Below are 27,937 nucleotides of genomic sequence, written 5' to 3' on the forward strand. Positions count from 1 at the left end.
CAAAAAGAAAAAAAAAGAACTATTACTGAAAGGAAGTGGGGGCTGCAAGGCCACATTACTCAAAAAATGTAGCAAATGATTCTTAGACTGTGGTGCTACAAGTTTATAATGAATATCCATAATAGTTTTATTCAGGGGGAGGAGGTCATAATCTATCAAATTATCACTTCTCTACAAGATCATTTTATCTTCATGGTTTCATTTTAATGTTTCTAATCATGAGAGTTAGCTATAGCCTATTGTTTATACTTGCTTTATCTTAGCATATTTCGGTTATTGTAATTTAACTTTTGTATGTTTTAAAGCCTTATAGTTTACATTTTCAGATTAGGGCTTAACCATTCGATACTTCTTTTATTTTCAGATTTCATAATGTGATTAATAGGAGCAGTGAAATTCATGTTCTGTGGAATATTTTTTTTGAAAATTTAATGACAATCATGTGACATGATTTATGAATTTGATACTATATGGCTTGAAGAGTGAGTTTGGAGGATCTGCGAAAATACTGAAATCACAATGTTGGAAGAGTAACTCTATCCATACAATTACAATAGTTTAAACAAAAGTTTGCTGAACTAGTATTTTTGGCCATATCAATTGGCTACTGGTTTGATACAATATTGGTATGTACCGTAGCAAGCTGAGGTATACCAGAGACAAAGGATTGGGATGAGAGGGAGAAACCCTAACCCTGACCCTTGGAGGAGGAGAACTGAAACGGGGAAGGGGGTGGGAGAGATCGTACCAATCCAAATGCCTATAGGGGGATAGTGCTGGCATCAATTGAGGGCAACAGTGTCAGCATCCGTCAGTGTCGATCAAGGGTGAAGATGTCAGCTAGGATTCATAGAGTGGGGAAGATCAAAGTTGAACACAAATGGGGTGAAGAGGGTCGGGGGTTAAGGTGTATGGCATCAGTGTCAGCATTGATCGAGGGTGAAGATGCTAGCTAGGGTTCATAGATTTTTTTCTTTTTTTTTTTTGGGGGGGGGGGGGAGGGGGTGTTCGAACCATTTCGATTGGCCAAACAGTCTCATTTTGTTGGCTGGCTGGTTTGGTGCATCTGAACCGCTCGGCTTGGGACAGTTCAGCATTCTTGGTCTAGACCCCATTCATGCAATTGAGCTGATCTTTCATGGGATGGTGTTGAAACATGATTGATGTGTCATGCATCTTCAGTTTAAGGACATGCTATAAACTGATCGGGAGTTGTTACAGCATATTCCTCTCATCTTGCTTGTAGAAGGAAATGAGAAAACGACAAGTCCTTGTGTTCATGCAGAAGAAGCTTTGAATTTAGTCTAGCTAGAATTGCATCGTCCCTTATTATCAGATCCATTTATTGAAACTGGTAGTTGAGTATTAGCTATACAACATAGGAAATTTGTGGGACTTGTAGTACATTCTGACATTTGAATAAATAGAGGGGAAGGTGTAAAAATAAAACCCATCTGATCCCACTTACAGAGGCTGGGCATTAGATTGTTGATGGGATACTAAATTGATCCTATGGAAAAGATCACTATAACAGCAATGCAGCCTGCGGCAGGCAGCAATGCAGCATGCGACAAAGATAAATGCTGAAATCCACCACGAACTAGGATGACTATAGAGAGAGATGAGAGCCAGGTGAAGGAGAGCGGTAATTGGGGAAATAATGAAACTCAAACAAATCTCCAAGTTTTAATTCTTTTGGTTATTCACCACCACTTAGGTTTGAAGTTTTAACCTGTGACCTCTCTTATGGAGAGATGGGTGCCAACTAGCTTCGCTGGCAGCTGCTAATTTAAAAATATTTCTGTGAAAGCCTGTGCACTCATGTGTAGTCCCATATTGGCTATGTACTAGATAGATTTTGGATGCTTATATGAGGCCAAGAAATCCAAACAACACCTTTCGGTTAACCTTTTTGGGGGTGAAGTCCTAGGTTGTCATAAATGGTATCATAGTAGATCCAGCCCATAGTCTATGTGGATTAGAGGGTGCTGCAGCATGGCCTTGTTTGGGTCAACCATGGGTTGGTGGTATTTATGATTGGATTTGAATAGATTTGGACACTTAGCTAGATGCCAGGGCTTAAACGGGGGGAGTTTTCAAATTGTCTATGCATGGGGCAGATCTTAGGTACTTGTATAAAGCTAAGGAACCAGATAACACCTTCTAGCTAGACGTTTGGGATGAGGTCTTGGGTTGTTACAATTTCAGTATTGAGTGTTGGTTTAAATATGTTATGTTGGAAAGAATAGTTTGAAACCATGAATAAAATTAGGTTAAAATTTTCTTTGCTCACAGACAACTCACAAAAATTATTTCAGTAACAGTAATTTTATTTATTTATTTTTCAGATCACATACCAGAAGAAAGAAAAGGTGCCAGATTTGTCATAAAGCTCTTCAACTTGTAATTGATCCTCTATCATTTTCACTGTCAGTCTGTTGTTGATTATAGGATTTTGAATTAAGTGTCACTGCCTGTGATTTTATAATGTTTAACTTCTTTGATGTATTTGATGTGTTTTCTCATCTCATTATTTTCCAAGTTTCATTTTATGCAGTCGGATGCTTTGCATTTTTAGTTCTGTTGTTAATATTGAATGAGTATGGTGCATTGAGTAATCGCAGAAGTTAACTATGGTAGCATTATTGGAAGGCCCCATTTAAGCATGCAGCATATGCATTTCTTTTCAGGGATTTGGGAGTCTCAATGACACTCCTTCACAGAATCACAGTACCTTTAAGAGCTAGAGCTTGTTGTGTTGGTGATCTTGCAAAAATTTTTGTGACCTTGGTCGGTCCATGCTGCTATTATAGAACACAGATGTGACATTTTTCTTTCCTCAAGAACTTTATCTTTTCTGAATCATAGGGCTAATACCCCCTTTTTAAGTTGTATTTCTCCTAATGGAATGTTCCTCACTTTTAGGTATGATGGTGGTTTGAGCTGCAACAATCATACAATCTTGCATTGAGAGCTAGATTCTCGTCCTTCTGATACTATAAGCAGATATATTGCATTAGACAAGGACATGTTTGGAGAATTAGGGAATGAAGCCACCGGTTCGGGAGCCATATACATATATTTTTGTACCATAATATTGACATCCAGTGAATGATTCAGGCAGTTCCATATATATTTATTCAGGTTCAGTTAAATGACTAATATAGTGCAGTCTAATTCTTTGTTATATATGTTTCTTTTTTGGCGCATCTTTGTTATATTTGTTTACTTGCGGTGCTCGACTATATATTCTTCAGATACGTGACATTCATGTATTTCACCTGTGTATTCCCCCCCAGTGCATCGCACTCTAGTATTTTATCTTTTTTATCCAGTGCGGTAATGTAAAGCTGTTCATGGTGGCTTCAGCCATAAGGTAGATGCAAAATAATTTACGGTGATGGTAATTTGCAGGTCGGCCATGTGGTATACTCCTAGGGGTGGTATCTCTTGGGTGTATCAGTCGTCTGCTTATACTGATGCAGAAATCAATTGGTGGTTGGGAATTTTGATTCAGGAGAAAAAAGGATGAGAATTTCTTTTGCTTCTCAGGATGTACATCTAGCCAATTGGATGGGGGAAATTTTCAGTTTCCTATTTACTATTTCTATCTCTATTATAGGATGCCTTGTGCTGTTCTTTTTATTTAGGTTACTTGTTGCCACTTAACAGGTTACCTCTATTGATCATGTGTAAGGTTGCTCTCACTAATCAGCACTAAGTAGACCGAGTTGTTGCTTAATAAGTTATGATCTCAATTAAGCTCACGAGCAAATAAGGATTATTTGACACTGACCCCGTACTGGGTCGAGTCAGCTTGGCTTTCCGTGCAACATGTATTTTTTTTCTCTTTATGTCAACCTGTCACATTTCCCAACAAGTTAAATCTGGAGATGGAGTACTTTAGGTTATATTTAGTTTGGAATTGAATGAATTGTAATGTTCATATACTCCCACTAAGTATAAATTGGATGGAAGATTAGGGTTTTTTTTTTAAAAAAAAAAACTTTCTCATGAATTGTAATGTTCGTATACTTTAACTAAGTATAAATTAGATGGAAGATTAGGGTCTTTTTTTTTTCATAAAATCAGAATAAAAATGAGACATCTTTCAATCAAATGATAAAATTATTATGACTTTTATTTTTATTTTACAATACAATTCTTTTTAATCAAATATATTTTTAATTCATTTGTCAATCTAGTATTATGTTATAAAATTGGCATTCGGCGAATGTATGGTTAGATAAGGACAATAAGAGTCTATTTATTCTTCATTATTTATCCTTGTTATTTACTTGAGCTTCATCAGATGCTTGACATTTAGAAAAGTGTCTGATTTGTAGTCTTCGATGATGCACCAATAGAAGATGGAAGTGGTGTAGATAATTTCTATCTGAAATTATTTTCATATCCGAATTAGTATTCATATTTATTAAAAAAAATAGATATGAATATGAGTAGATAACTATTCGGTTCGTATTTGAATATCTGAATTTATTTACAATCTTTTATAATTTTATATAATATTTATTAATTTTTTTAAAATATAATAATATAAATATATTATTAATTTGATTTATTATTTATTTAATAATAAATTTGATTTTATAATTATAAAATTTAATCGTTCAACTTATATTTATAATTATATTTATAGTTTCGATATTCGAATTGTATCTGCATCAATTTAAAATAAATATAGATATAGATCTTTATATTTGAATGATATTCATATTCATATTTATATTTATTAAATAAAATAAATAAAATATAAATATTTTGATACCCAATTCGCATCCGATCTGATTACAGCTCTGCAGCACGAAAGGGAACAATGAATGTTTACAAAGGCGTTTGCAGCATGAGTGATCCGATTGGACCCAACCCTATCTGGTTCATCCGATTCTAAGAATCAAGTTACGATTTGACCCTTTTCAACCCCAAACTAGGGTTTTAGGGGCAGCGGCAACGTTAGACAAAGAGGCGAGCAAGGCAAAGCCGTCGTCGGCGAAAACTCTCCTACTTCTTCCCCGCTCCTCTTGTTATCACTCTTCTCTTTCATCTCTATCATCATCATCCTTGCTCTCGTCAAACCAATCAATGGTCGCCACTACAACGAAATCTTATTCGTCTTCGTCTTCTCGGATGATCAGCTGGGAGACGGTGGGGAAGGCGGTGGACGCCCTCCTCAAGTGGATGCGGGTGCGGGCAGAGCAGCAACAGAAGGCCCAGCTCCTCGACTCGAACGACGACACCCTCTACATCGTCATCACCCTCAAGCGCGTCCCTTCCACGTCCCGCATCAAACCCTACCGCATCCCTCTCCCCCACCCCCTCTACGAATCTCCCGCCACCTCCGTCTGCCTCATCCTCGACGACCACGACCGCCCGCAATCGTCGTTCCTCCTCCTCCTCCCTCACCGCCGCCACCACCCTCGACCGCACCCGCTCCCTCTCCCTCCCCCTCGCCGACTCCATCCCCCTCTCCGCCCTCGCCGTCGACTACCGCCCCTACGAGGCGCGCGCCGCCTCTGTGATTCCCACGACCTCTTCTTCGCCGACCGCACCGTCGTCCAGCTCCTCCCCCGCCTCCTCGGCAAGCACTTCTTCAAGAAGAAGAAGCTCCCCCTCCCCCTCAACCTCTCCCGCCCCGCTGGCCCGAGCAGCTCCGCGCTTACCTCCGCTCTTCCCTCTTCCACATCCGCACGGGCTCATGCAGTGGCGTCAAGGTCGGCCGCCTCTCCATGTCCCCCGACCAGATCGTCGACAACGTCATGGCCGCCATCGAGGGGGCCATGGCGCATGTCTCCAAGAAGTGGGCCAACATGCGCTCCTTCCATGTCAAGGCAATCAACTCCGTCGCCCTCCCCATCTACCAGGCGCAGCCCGAGGTTGGCCTAAAGATTGAGGTGTCGGTGCCTCGCATGCCCCTGAAGAAGGATGAGATGGACCAAGATATTGAAGAGCCCATTTGAGAAGCAGAGGTAGTTCAGGAAGAGGAGGAGCCAAAGAAGCAAGATGTTGAAGAACCCATCGGAGAAGGAGAACCTCTTCAGGAAGAAGAGAAGCCAAAGATGAAGAAGAAGACAAGGGAGGTGATGCCAAAGAAGGGAAGGAGGATTCATGAAGTGCAGTACATGGATCCAGACGATGATCTTGATTCTGGGTATGAAGAATTTTTAATTGGTGAGAGTGTGGATGAGGGCATCATGGAAGAAGAGGGAGGGGAAGCAAGGATGGAGGAGAGGATGAATAAGAAGAAGAAAAAGAGTAAGACTAAGGAGGGTGTGGAGGTGAGTATAGGAAAAGAGAAGAAGAAAAGGAATCAAGAAGATGCTAGACAGAATGATGAGGAGGAAGGTAATAACAGGAAGGGAAGGGATGAATCAATGGTGGATGTGGCAAAGAAGGAGCTGAAGAACGACGAAAAGGTGAAAAGGGAAAAGGACATGAAAGGCAAGAAACATATTAGTGTTGATGATGAAGTGGCCGATGAAAGTTATGATGTTGGTAAAGATGGTGGTGTTGATATTGGTTCTGGAGACAATGAAGAGGACAAAGTGGGTGCAAGAAAGAAGATGAAGGTGGCAAAGAAAGATGCTAATGTGAAAAAGAGGAAGGGGAAGAGAAGCAAGAGTGATGGTGGTGAAGAGGATGATCGTAATCACAAGGATGATCGTGCAAAAGAAACTGATAACAAAATGGCTGGAAAGAAGAAGGTGATGAAGGAGACTGAGGAGAACAAACTGGCAAAAGAGGAAAATGTTGGAATGACAAAGAAGAAGAGCAAGACAAATAGATTGAAAGATAAGGAGGTCAAGAAGATCAAGAGGAGTAAGGTGAGACACGACACCATTTGATTGATTTTCAAACAAGGTAGTGATTGATTTTCTTTTGAGATCAATTGGTGATTTTGGACTAGTTACTGATTAAGACTGGCTGTATTTCATGGTCTCTTCTTCAGGTTTTGGTCTATCCTATCCAATTTAGATGGTTAAACTTTAGTTAAGGAGGATTATTATTATTATTTTCTAGTGAAGAAAGAGGTCTTTTGTTGCTTTTATTCTATCCTTTATCTTATATAGTTGGTTGAGTTAAAATTATGAGAGCAGTTGGAGCTTCTATTGGCACTTATTTGATGAGTGGTGGTTTGCACAAATTATGTATGTCCTTAATTACTTTTTCTCATGTTATTTGAGAGTGGGTTATTCATATTTATTGACTAGTGATTTATTTTTTGATATTTTACTTTCACAATGACATTCTATTGAACAAGAATTCTTATTGGCTCTACAGTTTGAAAAACTAAGCCGATGCTGGCCTAGTAAATATGATATTTGAATATTGATAATGCTGATCCCTTACTCAAACAAGCTTTGTCAAGTTATATATAAACAAATCCGCATTAATACTCTTTGGACTTGTTTAGGATTTCGATTAGGTTGGGTTTCCATGCAGGCCAAGCCAGGCTCACAAAAATTTTCTTTGGACTAGCCTGTGGCCCAAAAATTATTTCCAAATTCTAGCTCGAGTTTGGCTTGAAGCCTAATTGAGCTGGCCTGGGTTGAGTCCCAAAACCCTCCTTTCTTCAGTGCAAAATAGGAGATAAAGATAGAGAGAGAGTGTAAGAAGGGGAGGGGAGAAGAGAGATCAAGAGAAAGGAGTGAGAGAGAGAGATCATGATGGAGAGATAGGAGATTTAGTGGGTAGAGATATTTGGAAGGGGGGAGAGAGAGAGAGATTAGGAGGGGGAGAGAGAGAGAGGAGATAAATAGAGGGGAATCGAATGAGAGAGATGAGGAGAGGGGGATGCTGGTGAGAGAGGGGGGCATGCTGGGGAAGGGAAGAGAGAGAGAGGAGCTTTGGGTGGGGCAAGTTTAATTTTAGGCTTAGATGGGGCCGACACTAGATATAAGTCTTGGTTAGGATTTTTTCAGGTTCACATTTCATTCCTAACTCTGACTTGATTTTGCTCAGGCTAGACCTAGAATCCGACTGAAGCCGGCCGAGCCCGAGCCCATTTCTTGTCCTAGACTTGATGGAAAAAGAAGATGATTAGAAACTTCTTATAAGTTTATAAAAAGTTTATCTTATTTTCTAATCTTTTCTTGCCTCCAAAATGAAAAGTTGGGTTGCTCGAGATTGATGTAGTAACATTTCTACTTAAAATTATACTTTATAATGCGGTATATTGATTTTCGAAGTCAAAATGTCGACTCTAGCGAACCTTCATAAAGTCAAATAAGGAGAAAATGAAAGAAATGTTGATTTTTTTAGTTGTTATCTCACCATATTTTTTTACTTTAGATGGAAAGGCCATGTAAATTTGACAAGAACTTGAAATGAGACACTCAGAAACTAAAGAGTTTGGAAGAAAGGAGGAATAAAAAATTTAATGATCTTTCAGGCTAGGGTCAGCAAATATGCTTTAAATTTACCTTAGAAACAAAGAAAGAAGGAAGAAGAGTTCAAATTTTGGCAGATTGTTGAAGAAAAGGAGGGGACATCCCACAATGATCATTAGTAGATCATATAATTATTAAAATTACTTTGTATAAAAATAATCTGTTTTCACTTTTCATTTATATGTTGCCACTTCAGCCAACTAGGCCAAGATACGCTTGGGGGGTCCAGCGCCTTAAGGCGAGATGCACTAGAAAAGCGTTCGTCCAAGTGAAGTAAGGTGCTAAAATTAGAGAAAAAAATAAAAAATATGATATATAAATAAATAATAATTAGAGATAACTATTGTAACATGAATTACCATATAATTAACAATTTAAGCATAAAACATATATAAAACAGTAAAATGCTCAACTAGTTCAAGATAAAGTATATGATAATAAGCCATAGACAGCTCTAAATTCATGAATGAAACAGAAAATATATTCTGAAGTTCATCAATGGAGTCTCAAAAATAAAATAGAAAACATAAATAGCCCTAAAGTGGAATTATATAAATGAAACAAAAAAAATAAACAGCTGTAAAGCCTAAAATTCATCAATGGAATCATTAGATTCAGTTTCACTTGTATAGTTGTCATCACTTTCATCTTCTCATCAATTGGATTTATATCTTTCAACATCTTCTTCTATCTCATCTGAATCAGCCTCTATCTCTTCAAGACTAACTTTGCTATATTAATTGATCACTCCCTGTTAGTAATAGAGTTGAGAAGTTGAATGGGTGACTTTTTAGTTTTTTTACACTTTTCAACCATTAAAAAAAAATCATCGTAAAGTTCACTGAGGTGCTAAAGGCAAGCGCCTTGTCTTACAGAGAAAAATCCTAAAAGGCGCTAAAGGTGTGCGCTTGAGTGAAGGGGCATTGCTTGAAGCATCAAGAGGCAATGATCCCTTTTGGCGCCTCGCCTGAGTGCCTGAGGCGCATCTTTTGGCGCCTTTGACATCACTGAACTAGACTACTGATTATTAGGTAATCTACCTACCTATCTGCCCAAGTTTTGTCTCACTTGGAATCCAGTAACCTGCATAGTCATCTTGAATCTCTGCAGCCAATCCATCACAGCTTTAGCATCGAAGAAAGTAGAAAAGATGAATATGGAAAAGGATTTGCTTACCCTCATTAGAAGTGTACAATCTCCTTTTCCATTCATCTTGGTAGTTAGCCTGTAGGCTGGTGCACAACTATGGGTAGCGCACCCTCAGCAATATAGGCTGCATGGTTGCTAGCCTTCCTTGTGCAAACAACATAATGCCATGCACATTTAGTTGGGTATTCGAACCAAATCCGCTCCTTTTTCATATGTTCTCTGTGTTTATTATTTTCTAGATGTCTCCTTAGGTGGCAATGAGACCTTCTTTCTAGATCTCTCTGTTAGTCGCAATGGATGGAAAATTAGGATCTTTTTTTAAAAAAAAAAAACTTTCTCATGAATTGTAATGTTCGTATACTCCAACTAAGTATAAATTAGATAGAAGATTAGGGTCTTTTTTTTTTTAAATTTTTTTTCATAAAATCAAAATAAAAATGAGACATCTTTCAATCAAATGATAAAATTATTAGGACTTTTATTTTTATTTCACAGTACATCCCTTTTAGTCAAATATATTTTTAATTTATTTGTCAATCTAGTATTATGTTAGAAAATTAGCAATCCGCGAATGTATGATTAGACAAGGACAATAAGAGTCTATTTATTCTTCTTTATTTACCTTGTTATTTACTTGGGCTTTATCAGATGCTTGACATTTAGAAAAGTGTCTGATTTGTAGTCTTCTATGATACATCAATAGAGGGTGGAAGTGGTGTAGATAATATCTATCTGAATTTATTTTTATATCCTCAGTGTTCATATTTGTTAAAAAAAAAATAGATATGAATATGGATAGATAACTATCCGATTCGTATTTGAATATCTGAATTTATCTGTAATCTTTTATAATTTTATATAATATTTATTATTTTTTTAAAAAATATAATAATATAAATATATTATTAATTTGATTTATTATTTATTTAATAATATTTTTGATTTTATAATTATAAAATTTAATTGTTCAACTTATATTTATAATTATATTTATAGTTCGATATTCGAATTGTATCTGCATCAATTTAAAATAAATATAGATATAGATCTTTATATTCGAATGATATTTATATTTATATTTATTAAATAAAATAAATAAAATATAAATATTTTGATATCCAATTCGCATCCGATTTGATTACAGCTCTGCAGCATGAAAGGGAACAATGAATCTTTACAAAGGCGTTTGCAGCAATCCGATCGGACCCAACCCTATCTGATTCATCCGATTCTAAGAGTCAAATTACGATTTGACCCTTTTCAACCCCAAATTAGGGTTTTAGGGCAGCCACAACGTGAGACAAGGACAAAGAGGCGAGCGCCGTCGTCGGCGGAAACTCTCCTGCTTCTTCCCCGCTCCTCTTGTTATCACTCTTCTCTTTCATCTCTATCATCATCATCCTTGCTCTCGTCAAACCCATCAATGGTCGCCACTACAACGAAATCTACTTCGTCTTCGTCTTCTCGGATGATCAGCTGGGAGACGGTGGGGAAGGCGGTGGACGCCCTCCTCAAGTGGATGCGGGTGCGGGCAGAGCAGCAGCAGAAGGCCCAGCTCCTCGACCCGGACGACGACATCCTCTACATCGTCATCACCCTCAAGCGCGTCCCTTCCACGTCCCGCATCAAACCCTACCGCATCCCCCTCCCCCACCCCCTCTACGAATCTCCCGCCACCTCCGTCTGCCTCATCCTCGACGACCGCGACTGCCCCGCCAACCGCCGTTCCTCCTCCTCCCTCACCGTCGCCGCCACCCTCGACCGCGCCCGCTCCCTCTCCCTCCCCCTCGCCGACGCCATCCCCCTCTCCGCCCTCGCCGCCGACTACCGCCCCTACGAGGCGCGCCGCCGCCTCTGTGATTCCCACGACCTCTTCTTCGCCGACCGCGCCGTCGTCCACCTCCTCCCCCGCCTCCTCGGCAAGCACTTCTTCAAGAAGAAGAAGCTCCCCCTCCCCCTCATCCTCTCCCGCCCCGGCTGGCCCGAGCAGCTCCGCGCTTACCTCCGCTCTTCCCTCTTCCACATCCGCACGGGCTCATGCAGCGGCGTCAAGGTCGGCCGCCTCTCCATGGCCCCCGACCAGATCGTCGACAACGTCATAGCCGCCATCGAGGGGGCCATGGCGCATGTCCCCAAGAAGTGGGCCAACGTGCGCTCCATCCATGTCAAGGCAGTCAACTCCGTCGCCCTCCCCATCTACCAGGCGCTGCCCGAGCTGGGCCTAAAGATTGAGGTGCCGGTGCCTCGCGTGCCCCTGAAGAAGAATGAGATGGACCAAGATGTTGAAGAGCCCATTGGAGAAGCAGAGGTAGTTCAGGAAGAGGAGGAGCCAAAGAAGCAAGGAAGAACCCATCGGAGAAGGAGAACCTCTTCAGGAAGAAGAGAGCCAAAGATGAAGAAGAAGACAAGGGAGGTGATGCCAAAGAAGGAAGGAGGATTCATGAAGTGCAGTACGTGGACTCAGACGATGATCTTGATTCTGGGTATGAAGAATTTTTAATTGGTGAGAGTGTGGATGAGGGCATCATGGAAGAAGAGGGAGGGGAAGCAAGGATGGAGGAGAGGATGAATAAGAAGAAGAAAAAGAGTAAGACTAAGGAGGGTGTGGAGGTGAGTATAGGAAAAGAGAAGAAGAAAAGGAATCAAGAAGATACTAAACAGAATGATGAGGAGGAAGGTAATGACAGAAGGGAAGGGATGAATCAATGGTGGATGTGGCAAAGAAGGAGCTGAAGAAGGTCTATCCACTCATTAACTGCTGAAGGTTTTTATTTTCTCTAGATGTTACCTGGGTGAGTTAGGACTTGCAGTTGCTTTACTCATGTCTGAGTTTTTGAAATCAAAGACCTTATAGTGGAATGCTAATTTTCTGCTGGTGTTATTGATAAGCAATGCTATCTTTGGAGAAAGTATGATTCCATATGACTAATATACTAGAATGGCAGAATTACTACCATAAATTAGTCTATCATGTTTTCCTTGCGTTGGAATAGGTTTGTTGAGGGATTGACATCTGGCTTGCTTTTGGTTATTTTAAGGATTTAAATGCCAGTCAATATCGTAATTCACTGTATGGTATATACTGCATGCCACAATTTTCAACGTGAGAACTGTCCCATAAAAGTGTCTATAGGATAGTTCGTTATTGCATTACAGTAGCATATAGGCCGATATATTTTGGCATTTGGTCATAGTAAATTAAATTTGCATGAACTTGGCTTAATTCCATTATTTCTTGTGGGCATATTTTTTATTTTTCCCCAATTTGTTGTTTGATTTGTGGAATCCAATATAACACTGCCTTCATTGGCATGTGGGCCAGAATTATATAGATAATGTTGCATGTGTGCTCGTCAACTCAAAGACACATTCGATGTGCTTTCAGATGTTGTAATTGTTCATGCACCAAACATTATGCTTCAGTGTTTAAAATATGTGTACCTCTCACTGGAAGACAGTAAAATAGTCTTGATGCAAAAATTAGGTTTTCTAATGCAGCACACCAGCTGTGTATATTTTGGTACTATAATGAACTACTGTAGGCAGTCAGCTTTCCATTTTGTTTTTTATTTAAATTCATATCAGAGAAGATATTAAGTTGCAGTACTATCTCCAAGAGAGCACCAGCTTCCACATTCCAATAGTGTGAGTGCACATCATTGAATTCCAGTCACATGTGGCTGGACTCCAAGGCTCTGACAGTAGTAGGTGATGTATCTGTGCTGGTGTTTGCAGATTGTATATATGGTATGGCATTATAAGCATATGGTGTTTACTTCTGAAAAACATAGGTATGATATATGATACTATAATTCCTTGGTTGACTTCCTACAAATTAGAGCTGTATTGTGGCTCTTCTGGTATAGTCCTTAAGGTTCATTTTAATTTTTGCCATTGAGTTTTGTTATGTAAGTAATAACTCTTTGCATCAAAGGCCAATTCTTATATTGTCTTGTAGTCTAAAGCTCTAGCAGCTAATTTTTGAGATCTTTGAATCTACAATGTTGAATAGTATCATATTTTTCTTTCGTCAAGGTCAATGAGCAGTTTTCCCCTCTTTTTTAATAAAATAACACTTTTCTTGATTATCTAAAATCAGTTTTGTTATCAGAATCTCAATTTATGCCCCATTACAGTGAGTGGTCATGTTTAGAAGATAGATGCGATGTTGTAGATGACATGAGGACCATCTTTAAGGTACTTTGTTATTATCAGGTAGCAAGAATTAAGAAAGTCAACTTTTGAAGTTTTGAAGCTTTTATTTTGTCATATCTAATCATTCATTGACATTGCTATCTTGCTACTTGGTGAGGTCATGCTTGTGTATCCTTTTCAAATCGGAAGGCTACTTTGAAAAGAGATGAAGATTGTGAAGATGAACCCTTGTTTTGATATCAAGTGGACTTTGAGGAAGAATTTCATGAACCTAGCCCATGCCCCAATACAAAGGTGAATGTATCATGGATGATGTTTGAAAAATACTGTTTGTGGTTGCCAGGCAGCCATGGTGTTGCGTAGGTAGGGAGTCAAGAGGTCAAAGTGGTCCACGAATAACATATTCGAAATACTTAACAATATGAGGAAAAATTTAAAAATAGTTTTGTCTAAGAAAATGAAACATTTTCTGACAAGCAACATATGTTAAGTCAATGGCAAGTATGAATTTTTGGCAACATTTGGTGCTGATTCATAAATTGATCTCATCCTCATGTTTGACAATGGTTTAGAGCACAAGGCTGGGGCAAGGCTGCTGTCTTTTTGAAATCAATCAAGAATAATATTGTAAAAGATGAGTACCGAAGTAAAATGAAGCTATTCACAAAGGTGAAGCTTTTGTCAGAATCCTCTTGGCAATGTTGAACCACGAAAGCTAGCACATTGGTCAAATGCTTCAGAAACATCGAAAGCATGATGGCAGTGTAAAAAACTAAATATTCTTTAGGGGCTGTGGAAGCCACAAGATCAAGATGATATATGCTTATCTCAAAAATCTGCTAACAAGATAAGTATTGAAGTTCAGTCTAAGAGATCTTAACATTGAATGCAACTTTGTACAACTAATGAGTACTCATCATCCATTATCAGTTTACTGGAAGGACAAAAAATGAGCTGATTGCATTTACATCAAGAGCTGATTGCATTCACATCAACTTATTGGGGTCCAAGTTCCTATAGCAATGGAAGTGATTATTAGTGCCAGAATGGGTGTTTGGGCTTGTCTTGGTTTGCATTTATGTGCTTTGTATTTTAATAGTTTCAGTATCTTTTGGTTTTAGCTTGCGTTGACAACAAATTTCATATGGCAAAATTTAAACTTTAGGAAGCTGCATGCTGAGATTGTTATTCCATATTTTGGTATTTCAATGTTACTTTTTTTCTTCACGTGTAATTTAGACTAAGATTTTAAATCCTGTGGGACGGGGCTGTTCCAGTTTTTTCATGGAACGGGACGTGCCGCCGTCCTGTCCTGTCCCGATACTTGGGACAGAGATGTCTCAAGACATCCCAATTCTTAATTGGGAAGCTGGGATACTAGCGGGACGGTCTGTCCCGACACATGGGATGATACTCTATCCGGTGTCCCACGGGACATCCCGCCGGATCTAAATCCTTGATTTAGACGGTACTCCATTTTAACATTGTTGTTTTCCTCTAAATTAAGGAGATTAGGAGTTTTTTTTGTCAATTCATATGTTAAGTTGGTTTTAAATGGCTGTGATGTTTCTGTTTGTAGTTTAGATTGCTATAAGGGAAGTCACTGTATACTTTGGCATGCCTCGAGGTTCAAACTTATTTGAAATTCAGAAGTGTGGCTCCATAATTGATCAAAAATAACATTATTGTGGAACCACCTTGAAAGAAAATCTTCATATGTTAGAATCAAGCACAACTAACGGTGTATTGCAAGCCACTAAGATTACATGAAATCTTGTTATAAAATCTGTATGCCATACTTTACCTTCAAAAATTAAATTGTTTCTTCTTTGACATTCTTTTGCATCATCTACTTTCTGTTACTTAATGGCTAATATCTTAAATACCAGGCATGCTCTTGATTCTGCATTCACTGGTTGCAGAATCTCTGTTACATCACATTTTTCTTCTCATAACCTCTGCCATCACCAAAACCATAGGGCTGTTTTGTCGGTCTTTTTATTTTTATTTTTATAATCAATGATTATCATCATTGTCACATAAACATGTTAAGAAGAAAACCAGTAATTATGCCTAACTTAATTTCATCCTTCCCTTATGTTCTGCACATAGCAGGACATCACCAATTGACCCTGCATTATCTTGACCTTTTTAGCTAATCAGTGCATGGGATATGGCTTGCTAATGTGGGAGATCCAATTTCTAAATAGCTAATACCTACTTTACTGCTTTTATTGGTTTTGGTTAAATAATATCAAAAATATAATCCCGTTTATGGTCTCATATTGACTGCATTTAACCTCAAAAAAATTTAAAATAAGTTACATTTCCTTTCTGTTAAAAACTTATTATCCTCATAAATTGTATCTTAACTGTATGATTTTTCCTTAACTTTCGGTTTTCTAGCAGAGCTTGTAGATGCCTTTTATCTTAATGTTGTCTTTGATAACATGATATATTTGTATTATCACCTTTTATGTCCTAGTAAATCAAGCAACTTTCTAGAGATGATTAATTTAGAATTATAGATAGGTTAGTGAAGAATGTATCATAGACTTTCGAGAGACATTATTCAATAGAGCATGTGGGATGAGCATGACAATATAAGGAAAGATAGCTGAATAGCACAAAAAAACAAACAAAGGCTTATTTATGACAGTTGTAAGGGTGGCAATTTATAACCCGACCCATCAACCTAACCTTCGAATGATCCATTTTAAAGAGATTTGGGTTTAACATAAATGGATTGGGTCATAAATGGGTCACCTATCTAGACCTATTTATTAGATGGGTTGAGTTCAGGTTTAGACCTTTAAACTGTTTAACCCATTTTGACTCTTTAATGATTAGGTTGGGTCCTAACTCGAACCATTTAACCCATATTGACCCGTTTAACCTGACGTGACTTGTTTAATAAATGAGTTATGTAGGTCGGGTCAGGTTGCCTATTTAATAAATCGGATGGGTTCAGATTTGAATTTTTGACCGGTTTAATAAATATGTCGGATTTGGGTTAACAAATTTTTGACTCGATCCACATCCGACTTGATCTGTATCCGAGCTAACCCGACCCAATACCCCTATAGAGCGGTGAACTTTTATGTTCCCAGGGATACCCTTTCTGATTATTGACTTGAATGGAGGTGCAAAAGTAGTTTTTTTTTTTTATTATTTTTTTTTACCTTTATTTCATAAATTGAAAAAGTAGCATTAGGTGTTTTGGCTTGATGATTTGGATTTTGAACTAATTTGAGCATCAATATGAATGATGTTCTAAAATTTGTTAAGTAATGTCGGACATTAGAAAGCAAATATGCATTTATCATTTGTTTATCTATTAGTCTGTCAGCAAAATTTTCTTTTACTGTTGGGTCTTGTTGGTATACCATGAAGATTTGTCAGAACCTTGTTTAACTCATTGATGCAACTATTACTTTCTAAATTTGTGATGCCTTCTTGTCAATTGCTTGCTCAAAATTTGGGAACGTGTATGTATATTGACATTGAGGTTGGGAAGTTTTAACTCATGCAGCTTTAAACTTCTTGACTGCAAAAGGCTATACATACACATATGCATGGAGTGTAGACATGTGTCCACGCACATGTGCATGCTTACATATACATAGACATAAATCACATATATGATGTGTACATCAGTATTATCTTTTGTTTAATTCATTAAATAGGAAAAAGGTGTCAATATCATCAGCATGACATTAGAGTCTAGTGGTGGGCTTGAGAGTAGACATACAGATAGTGAAACGACTTCTGAAGATATAATTGCGGGAGGCCATAAAGAAGGTAATGTGAATGGAGTCTTATTCTTGTAAACAGAAGGGAAGTTTTTTTCATTTTTGACCACCTTTACAAAACTTTGGTGCTTTGCATCCTTGATGCTGCAGACTTGCAATCCTAATGTTTGAGCTAAAGAGCTCATGCATTTCCACATAATACATCCCTGACAGCAAAATGATCCTTATTATTGCAACAGCAGGTCACTTCTTTTTCACTTTTGACCACCTTTATAAAAGTTTGGTGCTTTACATCCTTGATGCTGCAGACTTGCAATCTTTGAGCTAGAGGGTTCATTCAATTCCACATAATACATCACTGACGGTAAAGTGATCCTTATTCTTATACCAGCAGGGCAATTCTTTTTCATTTTTGACCACATCATTGCTGCACCAAACTAGCAGTCCTAATTCTGATCTTTAGAGCTTATGGACATAATACATCCTTGATGATCAGTTGAATCAAACTACTTGCTGTTCATTTGCCTATGGAATGTTTAATCTTAAATGTAGTGCAAACTTCAACTGAACACATGAGATGGATGATTTCTACAAGACCACTATATGCAAGTCAGCTTAAACTCTTCCTCAAGTTGCCTGGTTGATGGTAGGATGAAATACGACTTGTCAATTTTTTTTCATCATTTTTATGTAAGAATTCCTTAATGATTATGGGCTGTCTGGTGCAATCTGATTCTATGTCATGTTTGCACTTGTTTTCCAAGGCTGTAGAATCTGATTTCAGATCTAAAGAGGAGATAAAGGTCACTATAGGCAGTACCATGAAAGGTTAAACCTATGGCTTATAAAGATAATCCCCATTTGAAGGGAGAATGAAATGACTAAGGAACAAAAATCGATTATGCTTAATGCAACTCAATGTTTTTGTGGTTACAGTGTTCAAATGTGTATTACAATACTAATTGCCAAGGATTTGCTCTCATTTATCAATTTTTTGTAGTAATTCAGTATAGCGTTCTTTATGACCGTCATATAAAATTTAGTACAAAGACAAAAATTGTTTTAAGCATCATTAACACAAACCATACTTTAGTGTATGTTTGTCACTAAAACCCCATTCTTTTAATGATTATCATCCCTGAAGTAGCTAAGCTGACAAAAACAAGAGGCTTTGGGACCTAGAGTTAGCTTTGAAACATGTGCTTGTATGCATAAATATGATATAGATTTAGAAGGGCTGGAAGTTCCTTTTTCTTGTTCATGGATAATTGTAATAATCCACACAAAGAGAACTTGGAATGTTATGTTCAACTTGGGTCACACAACTGGCTAACGTGCATTGAAGGGCGTGCATCATTGACAGTGAGCATATATGTAGTTTAATCTTTTAGCTTCCTCAATCTTATCTTTTAGTTCTGTTTAACTTTTAGTTCTAGTTTTATTAATGAGTATGGCTGAGACTAGAATATCCTGCAGTTGTTTGGAACGTTTTATGGGCATAATTTAATAAGCCACATCAAGTGTTAGTTTATGGAAGTGAAAAACAGGCGAGGTTTTAGGTTTTTGCTCGAAGGTGTCATGTTCTGGGTTTTCTCAGTTTTGGGGGTGATTGGAAATAAAGTGTTTCTTTCCAATGGCCATCCAATCCGTTACTTCTATCTCTTCTCTTTTTTTTTCAATCACATGTCAAAGGGTCATGTTTAGTGGTTTGAGTTCTAGTATTAAAATTGGCACCAATGCTTATTACCTCTCCATATGTATCTCTCTGATTTCTCATTTATCTTCTTCTTTCCCCTATTCCTTATGTTGTAGAGACCTATCCGATCTTTCATCATTATGTTTTTAGCTCATGTAAAACTATTCACAACCCACCCAACTTCCTTTCCAATGTTAACCTTATCATAATAAACCATAGTTCTAAATTCTAAATTGGAATCCTGAAGCAGAATCCTGAAGCCATTAATTTATCCTATCATTTTGGAGTTTATTAATAGCCTATTAAAGCCTTTATCCCGTTACTGCATAAAATCCTTCCTTTATAATTAATAGAAATTTAAACTTTTCAGTCTTTCTAACCTTTTGCCAAACTCTTTGGGCACTCATTTTATAGGTTTCTAAATGCATTCAGAGTAACAAGGGTTTGTAGAAGCCATCGTCTATATTCCTTAGCCTATAGTAACATATGCAAATTCCCAACATTTGGAGTCGACAATAATGATGCTAAGGAGTTAAATGCTTTCAAAGAAACAAATTATTGTAAATGCCATCCCATACGTTCTCTTGTTGTCCTATAGTATGATATGTGAATTTCCAAATCTTGGAGTTTGCACCGATGATGCTTACCTTATTGTTCTGATGTTTTAAGTGGTTGCAATTAAGTATTGGTTTTTAAGTTTCAATTGCCACTGAGCTTTTTTATTTTTTTTGACAAATAATTGACCCAAGCCAAAACCGATAAAAGATCAATCCTCGTTGTTAAGTTTTCATTGGTTTAACTTTCAAATCTTTCATGGGGACAAATTTACTGTATATTGGTGATTAATCTCATTATCAGGTCAGTGCTTCTTCGCATTTGAGTTTTGAGGGGTCAGCTTGCTTCAGCAATTATTCTTGCTTCCTGGAAATTTCTCTTTTGGAGATCTATGAAGATTATGATTTTTGACTAAGCAAGCAGGTTTTAGATTTTAAGTATTTTTGGGTAAGTAAAATTTTGTTCATGTTTCTTTAAATCCTAATTTTTTGAACATTTTTTGTGTCCTTAAGGAAATCAAGTTTTAAGTTATTAGTAGAAAGATGAAAATAGTTAGACCATGTCAAAATTCATGCTCACTTTTAAATTACAGTGTGCTACTTATTTTCATTATTTTTTTCTTTGATAAAGAATGAAACTAATCATTTTTTTCATAATTACTGGGATATGTTGCTTTTTTATTACTTGGCTTTTTCTCACAAACAAATTACTGGAGATTTATTTCAGATGGGCTTTTCATGATTCCTTACCTTTTCTCAAACCAAATAGATCCTTAACATAGTACTTACAATCTTGAGAAAACAAAATAAACATTTTTAAAAAGAAAAAATTGATCTAGCAAACACGTAAGCTCTTTTTTTTTTTTTTTTCCTCCCAATAGGATTTGGGTTGGCCCACTATAATGGTTCTTTGAGTAGTTATAAAAATAGGCTGGGCGAGGCCTCATTTAGATTGTTGTATTGGCCCAAACCCATGATTCCTATGGGGTTTTGGGCCCAGTCATCCAAAAAGGCCCTTAGTGGCCTAGTTTCATGGTTCCTACCAAGGCCTATTGGGTTGCAATTTTACAATTGTGATATGATTCAAAATAAAATAACTAGTAACAAAAATTGTGAGAAGATTTAGTGACCAAAACATGTTAAAGAGAGTGAGAAGTTGTCCTGAAATCTTAGTAAATCTAGGAAAATCTAGGAGAGTGTGAGGAGAATTCATGAGTCCATTTTTAAGTAGGTTATATAATGGATGACTTTTTATATAAAGACCTAGAAGTCACTTAAGATTGCGAGACTATGGCTATCAAGCTAATTTGCAGCCAAGGTAGGATTTCTACTAGAGTGACCATGGTCAGATTAGGACTTCTAAAAATATTAATGATCAATTTGACTTTTAAAGATGTCAATGATCAATTTAACTTCTAAAGACGTTAATGATCAATTTTTTGCAATCGTAAAATATGTTCTGAGCAATCAAATGGTGATTTCATGAGTCCAAAGGGATTTTAACTAAGTGTAGTTGTCAAATTTATACTCTCAGATTGTTTCTGGTTTGAGAATGAAGCTGGGTTTAGCTAGAACATGTGGAGTAAGTTGGATATAGAAATGGAGGATTAGTTATTGCAACTTTTCAACAAAGTAAATTATTCCAAGGATAAGTGAGATGTGAGGAGAAAAATGGAAACATTTATTGCATAATGATTTTCTGAACATGGAGGTGCAGGTGATCATATATGTATATAGGGAGGGAGCGGGGAGGGGGAGGGGGAGGGGAGAGAGAGAGGTTGACCAGGATCGATCGAGAGGATCGATCGAGTGGATCTTCACTCAAATATGATAATAACATGATTGGATGGAGGGGCCCAACATCGATGATATGCGCTGTTGGATGTAACCTGCTACCTTTAAATTGCTTATGCACCTAAAATTATATGTATATACCAAGATTTTACGTCCTGGTAGGATGGGGGACATCCCGGCAATCCCATCTCATTCCTGTGAAAAAAATGAGATCAAGATAGGGTTGGGATTCCAAAACCCATCTATATAGGGAAAGAAGAAGAAAGAGGAAAAAAAGAAAGAAAGATGAAAAACAGGAAAAGTGAAAGGAAATAAGAAGAAGAAAAATGAAAGAAAGAAAGGAAGGGAGAAGAAAAAGAAGGGAAGAGAAAGAGAAAGAAGAAGAAAAAGGAAAAAAAAAGGAAGAAAGGAAGGGATGACAAAAAGAAAGAAAAAGGAAAGAATGTAGAAGAAAAAGAAAGAAAAAAAGGAAGAAAAGAAAAAAAAAAGAGAGAGAAAAAAAGAAGGAAGAAAGATGAGGCTATCATCGGGATGCATGATCAGGATGGTTGTTGGGACAGGATGGGACAGCATGGCGTCCCATTCCATGGAGATATCAAAACACCTTCATCCTATGGGATTTAAAACCTTGATATATACATGTGTGGCTGAATAAGATGGAATAAATGGATCAAGGAATTTTTTCTCAACATCACCGTGAATCAAAAAAATGTTTTAATATGGATTTTTAGGATGCATACATGCATGAGATTAGAATAATTATTAAATATAAGATATGTTAAGTGCCCAAATTTAATATCAATTCAAGTTCAGTAACTGTTTTGGACTTACCATTTTGTTGTTGCTAATGACTTGTGTCCTTTCTGGTACCCCAAATTGTAGGTCTTCTCCTTCCTTCTCTATTGATACTCAAGATTTAATATTTTTACTTTATCATGCTATTATTCTTTTCCAGTGATGGCAATGAATGATAGTGTGAATGCCATGAGCACAGCAGGACTGGTGAGATTTCTTGTCATGAGAGCCAAAAGGTTCTGTTGGGAGTTTTGTGTAAAGATGATAAACAATATAACTTAATTATGAAAACTAGACTGGATCGTTCTACTGGAATTGGATATTGGAGATTGTCATCAAGCAGGAGGATTGTTACAAAGATTCTTGCTTCAAAAGAAGTTGTGGGCATAACTGATTTGTTAAAATAATCAGGAGGGTTGCTCATTGAGAATGATGAAGCACAATCGTTTGAAGCATGGAAGAGAATATGGTTGCTGCTAATTTTGGAGAGGATGGAAGGCTGGGGCGCTTTTCAAAAGTTAAAAGCTTTATGGGAGAATGGGAAGTAAATGGGAAGAATTATGAATTAAACTTCTTGGTGCTTTTCTTGGAAGAATCGAGTCCATATAATTAGCTTTTTAGGAGATGTATGTTCATGTCGGGCTCTGTGAATGATTGTTGCGTACATGTCTCATGTGTGCTCAATGAAAGGTATCTATAGGCAATGGTTACTTTTAATCATCTAGTGCCTTCACTAGGAGAACATAATCATCACACAATGTACATTCTTGTTATACATCACCATGTTAATCTTATTTTAAGACATCATTTCAATGATTACAAAGTTTACATGCTTAAAGCCTTTATCAATTTCCTCCAATTTCATCCTAAAATGTATTTACCATGTGAGCAGCAGAAGTACCATGCTGAAAGTAAAACTAGTGACTATCTCAGCAGATTTGTGTAAATGCATGGATAACTTTTAGTGGGAGTGAGGTTGAGTTAGCTTGATATGCTAGGTTATAGTCTTTACCAGTTTGCCAACCAGCATGCTAGTAGGATGGGTCCTAACCATTTCTTCAACTTCTTCACTTCATGAACTTGATTTAACCTGCTTTGTGCATGACTGCGTTCTCTTTTGCCCATTTATCTTATTACTGCATGAAAAACTTGTAAGTCCATTATGTGTCACCAGAGGGAGATCAGAATTTTGTTAGCATTTAGAGTCATTCTGATGTGAAAAAGAGGTAGTATATTATTAATTTTACTATTACTATATATGTGGTCGTTCAGGTTACTGGGCGTTAGCTGTACCTAAGTCACTTAATTTGGAGGTTTCCTCTGGTGCTGGTTCAAGTTTGGGGTCAAAAAATTTCTCCTTCTTACTGTAGACAAAACTGCAAGGTTGTCACTTTTAATAGGATAAAGTAGGAGTGATAAAGAGCCATGTTGGTTCGGGTTTTAGGTCAAAGATTCTTCTTCTTACCGATTAGATAACTGGATGTCATTGTTCAATAGCAGAAGGCAGAGTAGTAAATTTTTGACGCTTTACAGCGGATATAGTTAGTGTCGCCTTGATTATGAGTTTTAATTGAAGATAACTCACTGTAACTTATGCTTTACAATGTGGTCGTACATCAACTGCTATTTATTCTTGAAATCCTTGCTACGTAGAATTCTTGGCGCAACCACTACAGTACCATAGATAAACTGTCCATCCTGGTAATAACACCCAATTACCGTGGAGATCATGTGATGTGAACAGCTTCCAACTTAGTTGGCTGGTTGCTGAGCAAATACCGTGCTCATTCATTTTTGTCGAAAAGCCACGGAAAATGGCCCTTTGCAAAATATGACCCAATTATCACCTTAAAACCAGATGAGATCTCAATATGTTCATCAATATCACCTCTCTATTTGACATGGAGTTACATTCATGGATAGATTCTGCTTAGCATGACACCACATTAGCGGGCATCCTCAAGTATCAATAGAGGTTTTTGTGAGTTGGAGAGGATGTGTGCTTTTAAATAATTGGGGATGCAATAACTTTTTAATTTCTTCTCGCTCATTGGCTTGTTAAATTGTGTACTGAATTGTTTGTGTTACTTGGTATGTCTGTGTTTCTCCACCTGCATGCTTATCAGCAGCATTGATTGGATGATATGTGAGGGGACAATTTTACCTCTTTGAACACTTTTGCGAACCTTTCTTGAAGCCATTAGAATTGAATCTGTTTGTGTTTGTTGTACTATATACTTTATGATCTATGTTTGTTGTATTATTATATACTTTAAATTTGAAAAAGGATGATGTAAAGTCTCTGAAATTCAACAAAGTTAGATGAGCTGTTTGAAATTCTGCAGATGTGCTGTTGGTTTGGAGAACAGTTGACCAAATTGTCTCTGTAACTGAGCTATATAATTGGAGCTTCAATCCAGTACTAGGAATCCTGGGCCTTGATTTCATTTGTGATTTTCTGTAAGCTTGTCCATACAAAGTCCTTTGCATTATGACTTTCTGTTGTCATGCTGATCCAAAAATATTACTTTCATAACCTACCATTTTATGTGATTCAGGGCAAATGCTTCTCCTGTTGATGTACTTGTAAAACCTATACCGGTTTGCAGTACAAATGTATGAGCTTCTATTTTGAAATGTGAAAGGATGGCTTAATCTTATGTCATAGAATTTTGGAGTGTAAATGATAGTCGTCCCTTCTGCATTCATGGTAGAATTGCACTCTGCATGGAACAAATTTTTGCACAATATGCATGTCGAATGATACTGATGTTTTGTCGTTACTGTTTGGATACATCATCTTATTAAATGATGCTTGGGGGTGCCAGATTTGTGCACATGAAACGTTCTACTAATATGGCTTAAGGGATTGATGTCACGTGCAGGGATTGATGCGATACATGATGGTTGGCGGAATTGAGGTCCCAAGTCATCATGAGCCTGAGGATCGGTTTGGTTAGTCATTAAAAAAAATATTTTTTTTTTAATTTTTAAAAAATAAAAATAAAAAATAATATTTGATAATATCATAAAAATAAAATTAAAATAATTAAATAATTTTTTATATATAAAATAATTTTTTTATTTTTTTTAATTTTTTTTTATTCTATACATCAGAAACATTAAATCAAAAAATAAAGGCCGAAATTTTTTCCTCGTCAGTTCTTTAATCTCCATCTTCTTCTCCTTCTCTTTTTGAATTTTTTTTCATCCTCAAATATTATTTTTTATTTTATAATAATGTAGTTGTTAAATATATTTTTTATTTTTTATTTTTATTTAATAATAAAAATTAAAAAAATAAAAATATTTTTTAAAAATTAAAAATTTAATCAAACGCACCTTTGTGTACGCTTAATTATCACCCTAAAGCATGTTGCATCAAGTTGCAATGCCGGCACTGTGCTGGAGCAATGATAGAATCCTCCAGTTCCTATACAATGTCATGTGGTGCCGGTGTTGCTTGTTCAAACATCGCCTGATTAGCCCAACGTTGTAGCTTGCACGGTTTCAGATTGCATGCGCAGCGAGTCAGCAATTCAGAAAATGGTTTGGCCTGTATTTTTCAGATGAATTATTCAAGTCCAGGAAAGAGGAACATTTTTAATTGGAATGAAACGTTTGCTGGCTGAGCTTGCGATGATGTTCCACAGCGTTACGACCGATCATGTTTGCTTATTGGCTAAGCCGTGTTGCGTTATATCTTTTTTCTGTGCGTAATGGCAATGCTCGGAGGGAGACTGAACGTCGTAAAAGAGCAGCTCCACTTGATGTAATTTTCCAAATCACCTACCTAAACAATCCTAAAGTTGCATTTGGTGCACTGATAATTTAAAAATAATTTAATTATTTATAATTAAATAGATTATTATAATATTAATTACGTATTTGATACACGCAGGTAATATTGTAGTAAAATTATTAAAATTTTGATTGACATGTTTGATATGTAATATAATATTAAAATTTTAAAATATATTTAAATTAAATTATTAGTTTAATATTTTAAATTATTTATTTAATTTTGTTGATGATAAAAATTATTTTAATATTTATTATTATTATTTTTTTTTTTCTGTAGCCACACCCTGACACCCCTCTCCCACCTCACGGCACCGTCGTGCCTCCGACACTGCCCCCGACCATCCGCATCTCCTCCCATCCTTCCGCACCACCCCCTGGACTCCCGACGAATCCACATCTCGTGCCCCCACGACCATCTCCATTGCCATCCTCACCCATCTGCGTCACCGCCCTCACCCACCCTCTGCAGCCTCTCATCTGTCGCGCCTCCGACACCGTCTTTGCTCGCATCCGCTCTTCTTTCTTTCTTCACCTTTGTCTCCCTCCACCCCTTCTCCACCACCACCACCACCACCACCCCACCTTCAAACCTCTCCTCCTCTGCCTTCGCTCCCGTCACTGTCTCCTCCCATCATCCTTCCCTCCGACTCCCATCTTTGACGTGCTTCTTTTCTACGCCACCTCCTCCTCCACCCCTGGCCGCATGGCCAACCCCGACCTCCACGCCGCCTTGCCATCCTCCATCGTCATGCCCCCTACAACCTCTTTGTTTCGGCCTTGGCCAGAGTCCCTCCTCTGGCTCACCCTCAACCATGGTGGCCTCACCATCTTCATCGACCAAAGCATCCTCCGTGCCTCCTGCTTCGAGGACCAGCACCCCGACTTCCTGGGCCTCAAGATCTATGCTACACCTTCCCCACCCAAGTCTCTGATCTCTGCCCCTTCTCGCCGCCGTCTGCCTCGAGGAGGCGAGCCCCTGCGAGCGCTGTCGTCCTGTACAAGACCTTCTATTCTCCGATTACCCCCTCGCACTCTCCAACCTCCTCAACCATCTCTATTGCTTCGCCTGGGATGTTATTTTCGTCGAAGGGCCTCCAGGCTACCACCCGAAGGCATCGGGGAGGGCCACGACGATCTTTACCACGACAGTGCTGGCGAGGTCCGTTGGCGAGAGGGGACGATAGAGGTGGTGGTCGATGATCATGACAGGGAGTTGGAGAAGATGTGCAATGAGGAGTTTCTCTGCTATGAGAACATGATGGCTCCATCGAGGAGGAAGATGACGGAGAAGGATGATTTCATCCAAATATTTCATTCCCGATTATCAAATATTTGGTAATCTGGATAACCATCCTTAAGTAATCCAAATTATCTTATAAAAATAATCTGGATTGCCACCAAATTACCTTATGGAAAATAATCTGGATTGCCTTGGCAATCCAGATTACCAATCCATCCAAAGAATGAGGTAATCTGGATTGCCAAGACAAACCAGATTATCATCTAAAGAATGTACCAAATATAGTAATTTGATGGAGCTCCTTTAAATTGCCGCTCTAGATTGCTGGCTACCAAACCCAATCTAAGGGTTACTCTGCCTGTATCACTTGTATCACTTCTACCTATATATGAACATCACTTGATCTGTGTGTAGCCATTGTATCAGCTGATTGCTTGTGTTGGATGTATCAATCTAGTGGCCCTGTCTAATTGAAGCTCCTAAGTGGTACCCTGAATCGATCTCTATAGTGTTTTTGTGTAAAATATCAAAGGGATGTCACCACTAAGGTTTAATGAAGATAAATGTCAAACATCTAAGCCAAGTTGAGC

The 27,937-nt window shown here is 37.8% G+C and overlaps 1 long non-coding RNA gene and 3 pseudogenes across 1 annotated transcript; all 4 read left to right on the top strand.

Moving 5' to 3' along the window:
* The first annotated feature begins 933 nt into the window (after positions 1–933).
* On the top strand, positions 934–3,177 carry LOC140856280 (uncharacterized). The gene is made up of 2 exons (XR_012139519.1): positions 934–2,403; positions 2,691–3,177. It is a non-coding gene; the product is annotated as an uncharacterized lncRNA (long non-coding RNA).
* A 1,823-nt stretch (positions 3,178–5,000) lies between these two features.
* On the top strand, positions 5,001–7,215 carry LOC140856312 (uncharacterized; annotated as a pseudogene).
* Positions 7,216–10,841: 3,626 nt separating this feature from the next.
* Positions 10,842–24,963, top strand: LOC114913862 (uncharacterized; annotated as a pseudogene).
* Positions 22,466–27,446, top strand: LOC105036515 (protein IRREGULAR XYLEM 15-like; annotated as a pseudogene).
* Positions 27,447–27,937: the final 491 nt, after the last annotated feature.

The sequence above is a fragment of the Elaeis guineensis genome, chromosome 1, assembly GCF_000442705.2.
Source record: "Elaeis guineensis isolate ETL-2024a chromosome 1, EG11, whole genome shotgun sequence".
Lineage (NCBI taxonomy): Eukaryota > Viridiplantae > Streptophyta > Magnoliopsida > Arecales > Arecaceae > Elaeis > Elaeis guineensis.